This window comes from Hypomesus nipponensis, chromosome 14 (genome assembly GCF_054491055.1).
Source record: "Hypomesus nipponensis isolate SF chromosome 14, ASM5449105v1, whole genome shotgun sequence".
Taxonomy (NCBI): Eukaryota; Metazoa; Chordata; class Actinopteri; order Osmeriformes; family Osmeridae; genus Hypomesus; species Hypomesus nipponensis.
In genome coordinates, this window is record NC_140374.1 from 4,969,392 (window position 1) to 4,982,977 (window position 13,586).

Genomic DNA, 13,586 nt, shown 5'->3' on the forward strand with positions numbered 1-13,586 from the left:
TTCCCAGAAGAAAAAGAGGGGATCTGCTGTCATGGACAGGGTGTAGTCTAATGCCAGAGGCTCTTGTGAGAGTTGGGAGCCCTTAGATATATATTATCTGTTGATTACGGTATATGCTGCTAGGCTGCCGTGAAAGCAGAAACCTTTCACTGAAATCCAACAGTGTCTGGATCCATTGAACAGGCCTTTTATCTTGGCTGGTGATCGTGATAGTATTTACTTATTACTGTAATTTGGACCTCCGGTATAGACATTAATCACAACATGAGGCCTTCATCCAGGCATTGTATTAGAAGAGGGCAATATTTCATGTTCCAGCGGGCAAAGCTTACTGTGGATCATGATGGACAGTGATTACAGCGTTAGACTGGGTTTAGGCACACCAAAGTACAGTCAAGCTTTTTATCTTTCCACAAAGCATTTGAATTCTGTCCTTAACAGACCCATGAAATAAAAGTTTTTTTCTTTATTTAAGTATTCTGGCCTGGTTTCAATCAATTTCTGCCCCACTGTGCAGAAACTAATTTTGGTCCAGCATGATCTCCTTACTCTGTCAATTATACTTTCAAAGTAAAGTTCCCTGCAACTTTGTTTGGGAACTGTGTTTGGCCTGTTTCCGCAGTCAAACACATAAAATGTGGTTGGTTCAGAGATCTGTCTGAGTTGTGACAAAATGGATAGCCCTCATCGGTATTTTAGCTGACTGGAACAGTGAGCCCAGACTGTAGAGCTCGTTTCCACTCAAATACATTAAATCATTATTGAAACGGCTGTGCTGCAGAGAGGAGAGGCCAGGGACTTACTCTCTATCTCTGAGGGACTGGAGGAGAGACTCTCTGCTCTCCTCAGAGACCCACCCAGGACCATGTTTTGAACTCCAATCAGTAGAACAACGTGTCCTGAAACTGACCCTAGAACGCCTGTGATTGCCTGTCCAGGGGTCTCATTTATAAAACTGTGCGTAGGATTCTTACTAAAAGTGTACGTACGCCCAAAAGCCTAAAATGGCGTACGCACAAATAATTCTGATTTATAAAACCGTGCGTACGCACACCTGTACGCAATGTTCCCTTTATAAATCTCAGATTACCCACAAGTGTGCGTAAGTGAATCAGCATTGTACCCCGCCCTCACACGCCCATTTTTAACCATAAATAGTCAATGCAAAGCACCTCATGAATGCTAATCTAGTATCTCATCATGACCCTGGCATACGATTGTTATTTACGCTGAATCATAGCGCACGACAACTTCTCAGACACTGTTAGCCTATTGGTGGAGCCCGATAACTCCGAAAATGTGGTGGCCGGTAGATCACCAATTAAAAAAAAACTGTGGCAGTCAATTGTGGCAGTGATACTGCAGGTCGAGATACAATTTGAAAACAAAAGCGTTTTGTTATGAACAGTAATCCATTAAATTATGGACTGATAACGAGGACGTAGAGTGTAGCGATTGCACGGGAGCTTGACGACTGTAATTCCAGTTTTTGACTTACGAGGATATTTGCACAGTATTAAATACATATATTTAGTTATACACTGTGTTCTGCAGTTATCTAAAGGTAGGATATGTGACGTTATCCTGTATTCCATGCAGTCGGGGAATCTCCCCCTCCTGAACTCCCGTAGTGGACAATCTGATGGTGTGGAAGCGCTGATTTTTTATTTAAAATTTGAGTTGGATTGTACAAGGTGTTTATGGAACAAGAATCAAATAACACTGCTGGATGTAATCTTCATGATAATCATGAAATTGAATGAAAAAAACGTGTGTCAGGAAAACAAAATATATAAATATTACGATTAATGTTCTTTCCACATTCAATTTCTGCAGTCTGACTACAGTACAGTCATCTGCGTCGCCAATCCAACTGTTTTCAAAATGTGCGTAGGCCTACGGGAGGGTCAGAGTTTGCGTGGAGGACCGCACATTCTCCCGTCAAGGGTAGGGTTTCCCAGATTTGTTAAGAAGCTCTTAACGCTAAAAGCGTCTTAGGAGCATTCTAAGAGCGTTCTAGAGCGTTCTTAGAACGCTCCTAAGAAGCTCTTAGCGTTTAGAGCTTCTTAACGAATCTGGGAAACCCGGTTTTTTATATATCACAACCTTTGCGTGGAAAGTGGCGTACGCACATTTTCAGCCCGGTTTTGTGCGTACGCAAGCTTTATAAATGAGACCCCAGGTCACCCTGGAAATCCTCCTTCAATTCCAAACACATGATTTTTTTTGTGGACCTAATATTTCCATCCGATGAATATTGGCCAAAAGAATGGAGTAGACCCACCATGATTGCCGTTGTCAAAAGCATTATTCCCATCAGAGAAACTGAATTTGAATTCATGTAAATGAAAGAACAATCTGTGGCCAACAAATTGTGACATTTGTGTCAAAGTAATTATGGTAAAAGGCCATGCGACCACATATTACAAGATGAAAATGTCAGTAAATTCTCCTTGAGATAGGTGTCAGATGTAGAACATTCAGGAGATGTAGATGTACTATAGTGGGCTCCATTGAAAACAATCTCTAACCACTAAGGTCTGGTTTCCCAGACATGGGAAAAATGTATTCAATTGAGATATTCATTGACCTTTTCTTTTACTTTAGGATTAGGCTTCATCCATGTCGTGGAAACTGGGCCTATAACCCTAACCTTAACCCTTCATGTAATTCTAACCCTAACATTCATTCTAACCCTAAAACCCATGAAAAAGGCATTTGAAGTTATGGACCCTAGGAAAAGGACCCCACAAGGTCAAGTTTTTCAGACTTGTACTTGTGAGGACATTTAGAACAAGAGCCCACACACACACACACACATTATACTGTACGCCTGATTAATCTGACCTGATGAGTCTGGGGCTCTGTAGAGTGGTGGGTCTCTCTCTCTTTCTCACACATACACCAGCACACACACACACACACACACACACACACACACACATACACACACACACACGCACCTCAGAAAGATTCATCAGCTCACTGCAATCTTTCAGCACCGCTTAGTTATGGAGGTTAGTCGACTCATCACATAGAGACAAAGACAATGAAACGAGGCTGAATACATCTTCACACTAAAAGGGATGCACTTTTTTAATTAACCTGCCAGGGTGAGTCATATTATTCTGGCACTCTGTTAAGCTCAATAAAGCCAAAACAATAAAATATAAATTGAAAATATTGTGTGTGTTTGTGGGAGTGGGGCAGTGGGGGTTAGAGGGGCAGTGCAGGGTCAGTGGGGTCAGTGGGAGAAAAATGTATGGTTACACAGGTCAATTTTTTGGAGGCTGTGCCATTATAAAGAGACTTCATGTACACACACACACCTCACACACACAACATTCTTGTTCATTTACATACACACAGCCCAGAGAAACACAGAGCTATAATTATGTTGTATTTTTTTCCCTGTATTCTGGGCTGAATGCTGTAATTAGTGCCAATAGGATGTAACTCTGATTAATTAGACACAGACAAAACCCAAGTGAAGAGGCAAGAGCTGGGTGAACGAAGAGAGGAGAGGGGGGATATCATGGGGATAGAGACAATGAAGAAAGAAAGATGGAAAAAAGAAAGACAGAAAGAAAGAAAAACAGAAAGTCTCCCACACACCCCTCCCGTTCCCAAACATGCACTTTATTAATGGTCTCCACCGTTTTCCCCTCTGGAAGCCAATTAACTGGTGTTGCACATAGTTCCTCACATCACACATCACCTTGAGGCCCTTCGAACCCCGGGCGGAACACATCTTTCTTCCTACTTGTTATCTTCATTCTAAATGCTAGCTTATTCTCTGGACTACATTCAGCGCACTGAAAGTCTGTTCTTCCGTATCTACCACCTCCCACCTGATAAATGGACCACAGAACACACACGGAAGGACTGAATTGACAAAATACAGAGGCGGAGTCGGATTAACTACATGGAAAAAACATATAGGAGACCTATTATCCGCAATCAATCAATTACACGTCTGGAGTTCTTGGATTGGTGTAACAAGCGACAACACTTGCGATGACAGATCCCCCAGCCCTGATCTGTCCTGGCTGCGGATGGGGACAGCTGAGCCGCACCGTGGCGCGCGTCGTGCGTGCGGGGCCGACGATCGTGTGTAAAACACTCACAGGGTGAACAAAAAATGAGGTTAAAAGATGTTAGAAGCAAAGCTCGCTTCTCGCTGACAGGAAACGGTTAGACACAACACAGATCAGAGGGGTAGAACGAGCGCTTTGAAGCCGTCCGCCTCAGATGGTTCGCAAACGATGCTCTAATTACAGCTGAATGGGATCGCGGAGGATAAGAAAAGGGCGCTACTGCTTTATTTCTGTTGACTAGCGGAGATGCAGCTTTCAAAGCCAGTGCTGAGTGTCTGGTGTGTCGTGTTTCTTAAGAATTCTTTAACGGCTGCTCCAACTGGAAGATCATCAAGTCAAATACGAGCGTTTCATCTTTAAATAAACCAAATCAATATCTATAATTTTGTTTGCAGTCGGAGAGAGAGGCCTAGACATCGTGTTGGCCTCAGACAGCATTCTGGGACAAAGAGAGGTAGACAATCTCCTGTAGGTCCACACATTAAACGGTTTGGACACAGATGAACAAAACACAAAAGACTGAGAGTCTAGTTCTGCTGTTAGCGGAACATTTCGTATTCCCTCGGCATCACAAAAAAGGATTTGAGCTGAATCGACACCAAAACCACCACACACCGCCAAACCTTCAACCTGATCGCTCCTTCGTTTCATGTATTTTACCCGGAGTCATTCCTAATCGCATCACGTACGCCCACCAAGAGTTATTAAATCACATCAGCTCTTTCAGTCAATGTTTCTCTGGTTCTTCTCTCTTTGTGTGTGCACGTGTGTTTGATGTGTGTCTGTGTGTGTGTGTGTGTGTGTGTGTGTTGTGTTCATGATGGTTGTGATGTAGTCCTGGCTGGGTTAGCGTGTGTTTCTGTGTATTTGGTATGTGTGTGTGTGTGTCTGTGTGTGTTCATGATGGTAGTGATGTATAGTCCTGCCAAGGGGGAGATCCAGGGCTCACAGAGCTGGTTCTGGAACAATGACCCAGGAACACCAGACCCAATCAGACAGGTAGACACAGCTGTGGGCCACTGCTGATTTCAAACAGAAGAAATGTAAAGGAATTATGCAGCTTCCAATCTATGTGCCCAAAGTCACCTTGGCTATAGACAATGTTCAACTCCGGAAACACACAAGCTCCGCGTGCACACACACAAGCTCTCTCTCTCTCTCTCTCTCTCTCTCTCTCTCTCTCTCTCTCTCTCTCTCTCTCTCACACACATACACACACACACACACATACACACACACATACACATACACACACACATACACACACAAACACTCATCCAGGTATAGTTATTATCGGCCCAGCAGTGTGAAAAGCCATGAGTGACTCTGAGGCCAGATATTTCCATCTCTTTTATCAGCGTCAAAGGGCCTGTCTTTTCGGGAGGCAGGGAGGTAATTAGAGAAGCCAGAGAGATGCATGACATGTCAATCAAACAACAATAGGTTCACCTATCTAGTACCCAACCAACGAGGTGACACGTCTATTTACTGGTGTGATCCATCTCAGCAGGGAGGTTAGCCACCTGGGATATCGGGCTGCTGCTGTGTCTGATCGTACAAAGAGATGGGAATGGAGTGTTGCACATGAAAGGATACAACCGACACTCTTGAATAAAGTGTGGAATCCGTGTCATTTCAGACACATGACATCACCCCAATGATCCAGCTTTGCAACCAGTGCTATCAAGCCTCTTGCGTAAAAGTTTGCCTGTGTGTGTGGAGACAGGTACAGTATGTATATAGATATGGAGATAGATATATTACATGTACATTTAGCAGACACTCTTATCCAGAGTGACTTACAGTAAGTACAGGGACATTCCCCCCGAGGCAAGTAGGGTGAAGTGCTTTGCCCAAGGACACAATGTCATTTGGCACAGCTGGGAATCGATCCGGCGACCTTCTGATTACTTGCCCAACTCCCTCACCGCTCAGCCATCTGACTATAAATCGAGTAAATATTGAGAGAGAGAGAGAGAGAGAGAGAGAGGGAGAGAGAGAGAGAGAGCGAGAAAGAGAGAGAGAGAGAGAGAGAGAAAGGGAGATATACTTAGATAGATATGGAGACAGAGAAAGAGTGATGGAAATAGACAGAGAGAAAGAGCGATAGAGAGAGACCCTATAAGCTTAGACCCCAAGCTACAAAGACAGGCGTGATTGTGGTGACTGCCAGAGCTCCAGTGGATCTGGTTAGCAGCAGAGCCAATACAACCAAGGGCCCCTACGTCTGAGACTGTGACACGATGACAGCGAGTCAGAAGGAGCACCATGCAGAGGACACTGACAGTGCCACAGCATGAAGGATCCTCTCGCTAGCGAGGACAGACCCCTGGCTTTAAGGGACGTGTTCATTCATGTCCTGTCACCCTTTGCAACTATCAATTCGCTGTAAGAATCATATATATGGTGATGATGTTACTCAAACTCAGTGTCCCGGTGGCAGCCAAGAGTTGGAATGGAGGAAATGTAGAGATGGGGGAGACCACTGGGTGTTTGGTCAGGAAGTGACAGGGACTTTCTTTTGTTGAAGTGTCGAAGGTGACGTGCAACAGTACTACAGTTCACAATGATGAAAGCCGCACGAAAGAAAACAGGTTGAATTGTTAAAGGCAGGGTAGGTGATGTTTTTGAGAAGCCATATTTACTGAAAGGAATTTCACATTCTGATTGCAATCAATAAATCAGGCAGCACGTTAATGTGTTTTGTCAGAGTGGCTTTGAAGGGAGGGGGTGAGATATTTTGGGTTGGATATTTTCATACTCGAGCCAAAATTGCTAGTTTCGCAAATGTACCTACCCTGCCTTTAAATGTCATCTTCAAAAAATAACAACATTACCAATGCTTGGGTATGGGTTTAGCTGATATAGTGTATGATTGTGAATCAAGAGGTCACAGGTTTGATCCCCCCCTCGTATAAACTCTGAATGAAAGAGTCTGCAATATTTGATTATTATTACCTACCTGGCTTGATGGTGGAGATGGTGTGGGCTTGGGCTCATCTTGGGAGCTCTGAGTGTGGTTCTATCTCAGTAGGAAGGCAAGAGGCTGGATCTCGAGGACTCTCAAGAAGGACCACTAGGCTACGGAGCAGACACAGGCGGTCTCCATTTGTGTGCAGCTGTGCGGCTGCCGGACTAATCATTTGCACCTGAAACATTAATCTCTCTCTCTCTCTCTCTCTCTCTCTCTCTCTCTCTCTCTCTCTCTCTCTCTCTCTCTCTATCTCTCTCTCTCTCTCTCTCTCTCTCTCTCTCTCTCTCTCTCTCTCTCTCTCTCTCACTATATTCTTTCCACTTGTCACAGTAATTAGGGGTATCTCTTGTCCATGGCCTCTGTGCTAGTTTGATCCCTCTGCACCCTCTGTCCTCTTCTCTCATAGCACAACAACAGCTCCTGGGAGGTGGGACTCTCTCTCTCTCTCTCTCTCTCTCTCTCTCTCTGTTTCTCTATACATATTTGCCCTTTCTCTTTGTTTCTCTATTCCCCCCCACACACTATCTGTTTCACTAGCCTTCCTCTCTCTCTCCTTCTTGGCTGTACAGATTCATCGGTTTGCAGTGCCTCATGAAGGGTAAATAAGATAGAATCTTCAGACTGCAGAGACGCTCACAGTCCCAGTTTAGAAATTGCACATTGTGTGCATTGTGTGTGTTGAAAAAGAGGTCAAATCCTTGTGGTCTGTGTCTTCTCAACCCTTCCCATGGTCCTAAACATCATGCATGCAGTATCCACATGCAGCAGTATTGATATGCTGGTTTCCCACCCCCAACAGGTATTCACAGCCGTATAGATACCAGAATAAATACACTACTGCATGTGTATAACCAAGCATGAATGATGAGACCATGTTGTGTACGCAGTCTGGGTAAAAAAGGTTCAAAGTAGTTAGGGGTAAACTTCCCCCTTCCCCTTCTCTCTTTCTCTGGTTCTGTGGCTTCACTCTCTCAACTAGTTCCCTGGTTGGATGGCTTCCGACAGGGAACGTTATCTTCACTATTGCTCGTTAATTACACAAACAAGGGTGATAGTCCAACACCGCACAGTGGCCAGCACGTCGTTGTTACCTAGGGAACCTGCAAGTTAAGGTCGAGGTAATCGCAAGCTGTTTTAAAGACAGTGTATCCATGGCGACGGGGATTGCGATGCCAGGAAACGTTCTCCCACAAATCCAATGGTAATCTACTGTATTTCCACTTAAAGTTGTGTAATGGCAAAATATCAGTTTCCACCAACTTTGCCAACAAGTTTAGACCATCCAGAATCTCCAGCTTTAGCATATGAGAGGTGGGGGCAGGTTTGACACCCAGCCTTACACGTACCACTAGCCTAGCCTATTCAATAGAAATGTTCATTTTTTTACATTTTCTGTCTTGTCATAATTTACTAACAAACTTAAGTGAAGTTTGAAGATCCGTTGTTCTTTAGTTATCCAACCTTAATAAGACCTTATCAAATAGGCTTCTATAAACAACAAAAAAGTGATAATGGACTAGATTAACGGTCAAACAGCTGTATGCTCTCTCCAATATGCTCATGTGTCTAATGACCAATATTCAAAAACCCCTTTTATGCCTTTCTTCACGTGACCCTTGACAAGCTATACAGCAACGAGAAAGTCAGCAAGCTTGATCAAAATAACCTTTGTAGGCCTACCCAGTTTGTATATGAAATCTAACACAAATCTATTGTATATACTACACACAGATAGGATCATGAGATTATTTGGCTTTTACAAGTTGTGTACTACAATCATGAAAATGTGCTTGAGTCTGGCCTTGTTTTGAAACAGTTGAGCTGTGGCTAACTTGATTTCAGTGTAGTCCAGTTACATTTTGAATACCATTCTATTTAGTCCCATCATTTGGATGATTATACTGAATTGTTATTGTACAAAATATCTTCTTAAAAATGTCTCCCTTGGGTTTCAGTTTTAAATGACAGGAGATTAAGGTGCGTTTCACCTTTAAAATAGGGGGTGGAGATGGCTAGAGACCCACCAGTGTTATTCAAAAGTATAAACACACACACATATCTTGTTACTTTAGTAGTTATGCCTACAACTACCCCAGGATGTCTCCCATAGCTCCTCGGATATTAATGTAGGGAAAACTGCATTAGTATTTATATTGTCCGTTTGCGGATCCGTAAACTGATTTAAAGGCTGTCTACCTCTGAGACAGACAGCAATGTTGGCCTGAACCGGGGACTGCAAAACCAGCTGTATAGTTACCACCCTCAGCCACAATACAATATCCAGAATTACTCAAACACACCCAGACTGTGTTACATGACTGAACTAAAGCCTAGGGGTTATGGTAGAGTATGAGTCTCGCAAGAACAACAGGAAATGTGTTATTACATATAGACAGCAGGCTGTAAAAAAACCCCACCTCATTCAGTCTGTGTGTGTGTCTGTGTCCCGCCTAACCGAGATCTCTGTCCCTGTCCAGATCTCCCTAACAGGCTTTCTCTGCATGCAGTATGGCACTCTCTGAGCCCCGGCCAAGCAAGGTGACAACTGAGTGTGTCCCTGGAAAGCCGTCCAGGATTCCGGAACGGCCGTTGAGGCTGGGAGGGAGCGTGACTCCACGTAAATCAGTGTGACATGGCGATATTGGAGATGAAGACAAAATACAATAAACTAAGACAGCAGCATTATTATTCGAATGCCTGTCCTTTTTCTTTTTCTTTTTATACTCCCTCTCTTGTCCTCTAAAATAAATATCCCATTGCCTCTCTCTTTTCAAGATTCAAAATATATAAATATAAAAAATTCCACCACCTCATAATAGTCCTTAAGAAGATTGTTCCGGCTCTCCTTAGCATCTCATTGGTCAAACACAATCCCTGTCCAAACAAGATCTATCAGACAAACGATACTTCCAGAGAGACATGCCTATCGTTTTTTTCTTTCTTCCATGTTGTCATAGAGTGGCCAATCGATACATGCAAGATTGAAAAACCCAGAATCCATTGCAGGAGGTGATGAAATCTCTGTGACTGGCGTCTCGGTGTCAATGAGCTGAGAGGCGGATAAACGCCACGCTGGAAAGGATCCCTGACAGAGCAAAGAGACAGGCGGAGGGGACTTCATTACAGAGTCCGCCTTGGTTGGCTGTGCAGACAGCAGCTGTAGAAGAGTAGGAGTTGCAAGGCAAAGGTACCCTCCGATTGAGCTGACGCTACTATTCAACTTGATGTACAAATGGAGCATATGGTTAATGTGCTGAGCTGTATTCCAAGCACCTGACTGAACCACCTCTGAATTCACCCTTCACTTTCCATCTCAGCCAATGAGTCTTTGACTCCAGGGAAGATGAGGTGTTCTAAGTGAGATGTTTTACTTCAGAGGTTCTCGATAGAATGCATACAATTGACAATGCTAAGTACAAATAGTGCTTATAGAAAACACAGCAGAAGATCAAGGACCAGAATTGCATAGTTTGACAGTATTTCTGTGGTCAAAGTTAAGGAACGGTCTGTATTTACCAGCCACATCACCATTTACAGCTACCAGGCACCATTCCTACAGTACTTGTGGCAAAAAAGTGCTCCACATAATCCTGTCTCTGTTCTGGTCTCAAACAGTTTGTCAGTTAACCCACAGAGACAACAGCCCATCAACACATGTTAAGGCTTTGCATTAGTAATGTTTTTCTCTAGTTTACTTAGTGTGAAGTCCTACTTGAGACAGAGCGTGAGGGTAAGATTTAAGAGTGAAAGAGTGAGAGAGCTGGAGAGAGGAAGAGACGGAAACAGAGGGAGGGGGGAGGGACAGAAAGAGGAGAGGGAGATAGTGAGAAGACAGAAACAGAAGAAGAGAGACAAAAAGAGAGACAGGGAGATAATAGACAGAAACAGAAGGAGGGAGAGAGGAGAGATGGAGGTATGTCAACAGTATTGAGTTTTTTCCCAGGGAACTGCAATTTGAGAAAGGGTTAGAAAGGGTGGGGTGGAGTGGGGGTGGGGCAAGTGTCTGGGGATGGGCAAAGCTGAACAGTCTGTGGAGGAGAAGAAAGCAAAGAGGGAAGGAGAAGAACAGAAAAAACAAAACAAAAGCTGCTGTGATGTGATCTGTCTTCCCTGGGACACGTGGGTTTATATTTGTTCTGGGTTTCAGTTGGAACGCTGCTTTGTGCATGACAGAGAGCTCAAATCCAGGATTTGACTCCCCCTGGATACCCCTGCCGCCTTGATCCCCAATCCCACTTGTCTACTCGTCTATCTATGCCTGCCTGCCTGCCTGTCTGCAGACCCACCTGTCTGTCTGCCTCTCAGCCTGCCTGCCAATCTGTCTGCCTACCTATCTGTCTATCTATCTGTTTCTACGACAGAAAAGCAGAGCAGTGATATGTCCTTAGCTTATTATGTAAAGTAAAATACTTTGTTTTTAAACTCTGGAGGCCTTGAAGTATTCAAGTTGTCTGACCTTGTGTGAGACATCTCACCACACACTGCACTCTGTGCAGCGCCACGGTGACTGTCGAGTGCGAAAGCCCTCTCTTGATGGATGTCTGCTCAAGCCTTTTTCAAGGGCGCTTATTAGTCCATCTCATTATCAGTGATACCAAAGCCTGCTGTGTACTATTGCATCCACTTCTGATTAGACTTTCCAACTCTGCAGAGCAGCAAAAAACAAGTATAAGGTGGATGAATATGGATGAGGTAGAACTGCAACAGCTTCATAAACCACCTAAAAACCATTGGCTTCTGTCTGTCTCAGTGTGTCTGACAGGGATGTTGAGAGCACAAACTTCAACCTTCCACACAGTGTAATAACACTGCCCTCTAGTGGCCACTACAGGAACTAAAGGGCCAGTGAAATGTTCTGTGGCATGCTGTACTAGTTGTACCAAATACTGCATGTCCTAATGGGAAAGGCAAACTTGGAAAACAACATATTTGCAACAAGCTGACTGAGTGTTTTCTAACGTGCTGACGGAGTATGTTTTCGGGAAAATCTTGGGTCATACATCAGTGTTTATTCACTGAAAGCAAAGCAATGAAGAACAAACTTTTCTGTGATCATTTGTCATTCCCCGCTACTAACTAGAGGAGGGACTGCCCATGGGGGGCAGGGTGGGAGAAAGGGGGGCGGGGGAGGGGGAGGCAGGAAGGGGGGCTATAAGTCAACACAGCTGTGAACACCTAAGCCATCTAGCATCAGACAGCCTACAGTATAGATATCTAGCCTATAGCGCAGATTAGAACAAATGAGAGAGAAAAAACATATTGACTGGTTGTCAGAGAACCAAAACCAATCACTCTGCCAGAGGCTGCCGAGGGAATCAATCACAGGACAGACGAGAAGGCAGTCAGGAGGAAAGGTGCTCAGGCTGGCAGGAGACCAATCAGGTTGGCAGGAAACAAATCAAAGCTGCTCACTCTAGAGGTAATGTTAAGGATGAGGATAATGGCGATTGTGATGACAACAATTATGATGGTGATGCGGACGATAATTACAATTATCAGACATTAAGTAAACAGAAAACTGAGCAGGGTATGGGCTATGGCGGTGTCTAAAGACAGGTTATTCGGGAAAAAAAAGTCAACAGACTTTGACAGAGATACAAATCTTTATCAGGTGCTGTGGTCAATGTATTTTACCCTGACTCGCCACATGGTTTGTTAAACCCAACTATCTGGAAAGTCGTTCTTAAAAACTGTTCAGAAAAGTACAGGCACGTTCCGAAAATATTTGGCAGGTGATTGGATGATGCATTATTGAGTGATACTTGGCAGGTGATTGGATGAAGCGGGATTGAGTGATGCAAAGGTTTTCTACCTTCACCCACAAAAAAAAGACCAACTACTGAACAGACAAGCAGATTGGTAAGGCAAGGCAAGTTTATTTGTGTTGTACATTTCAACAAGGCAATTCAAGGTGATTCACATAAAACCATTAAAAGCATCAAAACATAATGCAAAACAAAAACAAGATTGAAAAACAATTAAGAACATTCAATAAGATATTAATAAAGCAGTCAAACAGTCAAAAAGCAAAAAATAAAATAAAAGTTGCAGTGCAATTTAAGAAATAAAATGCAGGAGTGAGATGCAGAAATTGATATCCTTGAATCGGGTTCAATTAAAAGCAACAGCAAACAGTAAAGTCTTCAATCTGTATTTAAAGGAGCTGAGGGTCTCAGCAGACCTGCAGCTTTCAGGGACCTTGTTCCAGATATGTGGAAAAACTGAACGCTGCTTCTCCATGTTTAGTTCTGACTCTTGGAACACAAAGTAGACCAGTCCCAGATAAGCTGAGGGGTCGGAATGGTTCATAAGGTAGTAGCAGATCACAAATGTATTTAGGCCCTAAACCATTCTGTGCTTTATAAACCAGCAGTAGGATTTTAAGGTCAATTCTTTGTTGGACAGGAAGCCAATGCAAAGACCTAAGATCTGGAGTGATATAATCCACTTTCTTGGTCTAAGTGAGGACTCAAGTTACAGCGTTCTGAATCAGCTGCAGCTTTCTGATTTTTGAC